Source organism: Asparagus officinalis, chromosome 1 (assembly GCF_001876935.1).
Source record: "Asparagus officinalis chromosome 1, Aspof.V1, whole genome shotgun sequence".
NCBI lineage: Eukaryota > Viridiplantae > Streptophyta > Magnoliopsida > Asparagales > Asparagaceae > Asparagus > Asparagus officinalis.
This window is the reverse complement of record NC_033794.1, coordinates 75,282-81,944: the sequence shown is the minus strand read 5'-3', so window position 1 is coordinate 81,944 and position 6,663 is coordinate 75,282. Positions and strand designations below refer to the sequence as shown.

Sequence of the window (6,663 nt, the reverse complement as noted above, 5' to 3'; positions counted from 1 at the left end):
GATAGCTACCGAAGAGTACATTTTAAGAGCAAAATCATCGTCATGCAAAAGTGAACAAAAGCACACAAAGAAAGCAACTGTCACCCTGTTTAATTGGCAAGAGGGTGTCCTTTCCCCACAAAAAAAATGTTATGTTTGTGCTGTTGTAGGCGTGGAATAATAAAGATAATCAGTTCACTGGATATGCCATCCCTCGAGAGAGACAACGAAAAAAATAAAAATGTTGTTTTGGAAGTCTTTATGCGAAAAAAGGGGCTCATTAGCTTAGGATCAAACTTATCAGGGGAAAGCTTGAAACAGCACATTCAAAAAATAATAATAATAAAATGTTACTAGACTCGTGCTATCTTTGGTAGACAGCCCGGATTCATGTTATGGGTACAATATACACTACACTTCTTTAACCTGTATGCGGTGTGAACATGTAGTCCCAATCGATTCAACAATTGGGGATCATCGTATGAATTTATACGAGATTTCAATTTCCCTATCCCCAAAAGTTCGCTTTTTTTTTGGGGATGAGATCTAGTTCTCCTAGATCTCCCACAAATTGGAAGTCAACTAGCCTTTTTCCTCCATAGATTAAAAAAAGGGGGCAATTTTACAAACTAGGGTTTTGCTCCGTGACGTCAGATCTGGGGTAATCCCGTTTGATTTCAGCAAATAACAGTTAAATATAAACTAAATATGGAAATTTCACAACGGATCTTACTTCGAGCACTAGAAAAAAGACGAGGATTTTTCTTTTTTCTTTAAAAAAAAAAGGAAGATCGATGGATGATAAACCTTGCAAGGTCTGCCCTTGATGACGATGTAGCCGTTCTTGCGGATGGTGCCCGCTTGNGCTGCGGGTAGGTCTTCGACGCGCCCGCGTCCCCCTTCGCCTCGAAATGATGCTCCTCGTCCGACATTTTCTCTCTCCTCTCTCCTCTCTCTCTCTCCTCTACTCTAGAAAAACAAAAGCTTGGAGGAGGAGGTGATAGAAATAGGAACCCCTTATCAAGGTTCGAGCCGTCATTTCATGAATATCTCCTTCATGACTGAATCTGACGGTTCAGATCTTTTCTAGAACGGGAGTACCGTCATCTTGATGCTTTGTATTTCTACCAGGATAAAATTTCAAAACAACCCTTTTGTAAAAGAAAAATTCCCCAATCACCCAAAATATAGGAGCAATAGGGAGGACATGTGAGGTTGTTGCGCGCCTATGCGGAAGCGTACTCGTACACCGAACGAATCTATGATCACGGAGAAGAAGAGAACCACACACAAGCACAATCCAATCCAAATACGACAAATCCAACCAAACACAGAGATATACGTGGTTCGGCAATTTGCCTACGTCCACGGGGAGAGGATGGGGAGATTCCACTAAATCAAAGAAAGTACAAAACGTTACAATCTCACAAAACTCACAAACTAACCCTCAACCAAAGCTCTCAACTTGCTCACAATATCTCCCTCTTACAATGCTCAATTGCCTCTCAAAGTCTCTGATATCTCTTGTCTTTTAAACCCTAGAAAATCGTGTCCCTATTTATATCCAAACAGAATCCAAATAGGAAACCAAACTGTGCAAAAACCCGTCGTAAGTCGACTTAACATAGTTCACAAGTTGACTTGGCAGAGAGAAAAACATCAACTGAATGACAGATCGTAAGTCGACTTAACAGGCTTCACAAGTTGACTTGACAAAGCGAAAAATCACAACTCCAAAGTAGAACGTAAGTTGACTCATGCACAGACACAAGTCGACTTACCATAAGTCGACTTATGCCTGTGCATGAGTCGACTTATGACAGAAAAACTGATTTTTTCCCTGATTTCTCCACAGAGGTGTCCCCCTCCTATAGCACAATGAGCTGGACATTATCAATGATGATGGTCAATTCATTGTGCAATAGGAGGGGGACACCTCACCTGTCCCCCATGTGGAGAAAATTAAAAGTTTTGAAGGGTTTCATTTGACACTCTTTGGGGTCTCAGGGGGGTTGGTGAAAATATTTGAGGGTTAAATAAGGGGGAAAAGTTAAAGAGGGTTTGCGAAATAATAACCAAAAGCTTGGGGTTTTGAAAATTTTACCCTTTAATCCACGCCCTTCTTAGTTTCCATCGGTCCACAATTTTGTTTCAATCCGTCCCCTGAATTTTCTTTGTTGTTTTCAATTAATCCCCATCTTTCTTATATATAGATCTTTTGCTCTGTAATTTTCTTTTGGAACGAAATAATCCGTGAAGAGAATTTTGTTATCTTTGTTTGAACCCCCGCCCCACCATTTGACATTGGTTCCCAGTTCTTCTTATTGTATTTGTGCGCCCACCTTGATGCACAACATGGCAAAACAAATATAGAAAAATAAATTCCACCTTATATCTCCCGTAAATAGTCTCTTATTTTTGGAGAAATTCTTGCTTATTCATAGAGTAGAAAGGGGATAGCACTGATACATGCTCCCCTCCTATCGGAGGGGTGCATGCATTTAGGTGCTCCATGAATTTCTCCTTATTCTGGGTTTAAAAAGTATTGTACACCAATATCCGACAGATGTTGTACACCAATATCTAACCATGTGATTGTCTTGTGTCGGTCACATGTTGCGGCCGATAATGGCCCGGAGTGATGCTCATTGCTCACCATCACCAACTATCAAAGAGTGTTAAAAGTTACCGTCGGTCATCATCGACTTCCCTATCAATCGCTGCCGATCGATCATTGTTAGTACATAATATCCACACAAAACCAACTCACTTGATAGCCACTTGCTAGACTTGCGGGAACCACCGTCCTCATCACCGGGCTACGCGCCAACAGCATATGCCACCTGCGCCTCGCTGAGCACACGTCATAATTTGAGTTAGCCTCTCCTAACATAAGTTACTAAAGGCCTATTTCGTTTCAACAAGCTTTAATTAGGGTTTTCGAGAAGTCGAATGCTGTAGTGTTGTATTTTTAACTTGCGCTCCGCAGGTTGAGTGCTCTTTTTCGTAGGCCGAAACATGGACTCGTCTGAGGCATATTCTCTAATCCTCATTAATTTCCTAGTTGACGTAATTTAACTGAAGGGCTAAGATGATCTCCTACATAGGTTAGGAGGAGTTTAACTGTTTGCTCAAGGGCTTAATTACTAATTCATCTTTTCACAAGTTGAGAATTAATAATCATTTATTAAGAGATAATAAAATAGATCATACCAGCATAATGCTTTAGACTTAACAGATAAGTTAACTATACTAACCCTTCTTCTTAAAATTTTTTCCCCCTTGATCAATTGCCAGATGAGAAGCGTGCTCTATAAAAATTCATACACAAACCAAGGAGAATGGCAAAGATCTTAAAGTTAGTGATATATATCCATGATGCAACATATGTTCTTATTTTGAAATGTACACTAATTTTACCTATTTAAGACCCTACACATTGTTGTTCCTCCTGTTAGAATATAAAAACATAGCTTTCATCATCTCCATAAATTATGAGTTTTTGGATAATTGTTAGGGAGCTCAACTTGGTATCAAAGCAACCCCACGTTCAAATCCTGTTGGCCATAAATTTAATACGCAGTTTAACAAATTTGATGCTATTGTGTGAGTCTAACTTTTCGTCTATAGTTAGGCACCCGATCAATTAAATCAGAGTATGATATAATATAAAAAACGAACTCTTTATCTTTGGAAGAAATTACTTAGTTTTGGTGAGGGACTTTAAAACGCCTCTCTTTTATGATTTTCCGTACGACTTCGAACTTCCTCTGGGAGAAAAAAAAAAAGCCCCGACGAAAGCGCAAGTGCGTGCTATTCTTGACTGCTTAATTAATTTCGGTAGGCCATTTTGACCGTTTCCTCCAAATGGTGAATTATTATGAAGTCACGTCATCTGTTATTATTATGCTTTAAAATACAAATAATAATAGAGTCCGAGTCTCGCTCATCCTTTACAAAATACATGTTGAAATTTTAAAATGGTGACATCATAGTTCAAATCTAAATTCGGCCACGTGCTTTTTCAGCATTAAAAAAAAGAATTTATATTTTATGAAAAAAGTGTTTAACCTATTGGGATTGTGGTTTTGTTTTTTTGTACATCTTCATGAGAATTTGATAGGATTAGAGGTTTATCATGATTAGGAAATTAGCTCTCATCATGATAAGAAGTTTGTATCATATTCTAATTAGGCTAGAGATATGATTTTGGTTTCCATGTATATAATCTTCTATTATCGTAGGAAAAACTAAGGAGAATGAGGAAGCTAATGTTCTTGTAATTTAGGTCAGCAGAGAACATAAATTGGATTCAAGAATAATGCATGGGAGGTGAATGTTTCGTACTCTTTATTTGTGTAAAAGATTACAATATTAGCAAGGGATTCATTGTTTGTGTCCATGCAAAAGATTACAACTTTGAGAGAGTTTCATAGTCTTTATCCACTCAAAAGATTGTAAGGAGAGGGCTTGTGAGAGAATATAAGAGTTAATTATGTATGTGAGGTTAAGAGATTGAGAGACGAGAGTTGAAAGATTCCTTTTATAGCTCTTCGTGATACATAATGAATTTCTGGTATTGTTGCCTTGTGGATGTAGATTAAAATTGATCAACCAAACTATGTTAGATCTTGGTATGTTCTTTCTTATTGATTGGACTTGCTTTTATATTGTGGATCATCGATTGGCTTCTGAGTTGCGCAGATTATAGTAGGGGAAGACTTAAACCCCCTAACGTAGTCTGCATGAAAATACGAGACTATAAAAATATCTCTTAGAAGGTATTATTTGTTCCGAGTTGTTGAGTACGACTAGGACAATTGTCCATGAACCCATCATTCTTAGATTGGGATTAAAAATAGAATTTTTTATTTTTAGTTTAGAGCTTCGTATTTTTGGATTTGATTTTAAAATTTTGAGTAAATTTCTTGAATTTTTGGTTTGGCTTATTGGATTGGAGGTTGAATTCTCGGACTAAAACCTATGGATTATTTTAATACTCAGACAAATTTTTTAGTAGAATTCTTGGGCTTTAAATTTATGGACTATTTTTAATTAGGATTTTAACATTAAGTTAAGTTGTTAGATAATTGGTATTATCAAATACAGTTAAACATTATTCACTTTTGATTAAAATATTGAGTCTAGAATAGGGGAACAAAAAAAATTATATAGCAACTAGAATTTTACACATGCAATTGCATGTGAGGAGAAAAAAGTATAGGAATTAACGTTAAATCCTTGCATTCGAGGTGGTTTGTTCAAATTTTGATTAAAATATTGAGTCTACATTCAATTTAGGTGTACCAATTTATTGATTTGATTGTTATAAGAAAGAGAAATGATATTTACTTATTTTAACAAAATATTTGTGAAGTAAATTTATTATTTGAAATTACCTTCTATAATTTTCAACAAAACAAATACTTATTTATAATATTTTATAATTTTATTAAGATATATTTTATACCTTTAGTCCATTGTTTTTAATTACTTTGAATAACCTTATATATACCTTCATATAATGGTATTTATTATTGTATTTAAATTAAATTCCATAATTGATTATATTTAATTATTGCAATAGAATAGATGTTATATTAAAAATCCAAGATGAGATCAAGAAACCCACAAAATTTTTCTTTGCTTTTTTCAAATCAAATTCAATAGAAAAAAATATGGAGTTGGATTGGGACATTATTGATGTCAGTTATTGAACAGGGAGTTTATTTAGGGATTAATGTTGGGTTAGGGTCCTCAAGCTTCTTCAGATGGCTGGTCCAGGAGCCTGCTGCTCTTCACTACATACGAATAACTCGTAAGAAGATTTCAAAGTTACGTGAAAAGCCAGAGAGTTAGCATGAGTTGCATGACTTCCTTTTATAGTGAATCAGAAGAGCATATATGTAACTTGAGCTGAGTCCATACAGGCAGCTGACTTGGCAGACAGCTGATAGGTGTTGGTCGCTGGCGAAGATGAGCCATCTAGTCATTTATTGTGGGGAAGATAGTAGGTGCTTGGAACTGATTGGATGCGATGAGTCATAAAGACTACGGGGCTAGAGCAATGATGACTTTGTCAAAGCAAATAATGCGAGGATAGTTGGTTGTCGGTGGGGGGGTTCGAGGACACACTGTCTCTCTAGTCATTCGGCTGAAGGCCGACAAATACTGTCTTTTTACGGCTACGCAAGTTGTCAGCTGATATAGCGGGCCGAATGTAGAGTCTTGTGGGCTCAACATGGAGAATATGTTGATAAATATCGCCTCTCTTGTCGGCCATGCAAGTTGTCGGCTGATGGAGTTGGTCGCTAGTACAACTCGAGTTGCCTGTTTTTGGAATGATCTGATTAAGCTTGGGGTGGACAAGCGTCGACTTCCCAGCAACAGAAATTAGTACTTAGTTAATTTGCAGCCCATAACACAAATGTATTCTAAAACTCCAGTCCTAATTACAGTCTAGAATAATCTGTAACACTTTAAATTTAAATTTAAATCATAGTTCTAAATGAATAACACTTTAAAATTTAAATCCTAATCCTAATCCTAAATGAATAATGCCATAAATTTAAAATCAAATCTTAATCCTAAATGAATAATACATTAAATTTAAATTCCAACTCTACTGATAAACGAATAACACCTTAAATCAAATTTTGATAAAAAAAACTCAATCCAACAATC

General features: G+C 36.3%; 1 pseudogene; it reads right to left on the bottom strand.

Annotated features, from left to right (window-relative positions):
* LOC109844859 overlaps window positions 1-977 on the bottom strand; it is a 6,378-nt pseudogene extending 5,401 nt beyond the window's left edge.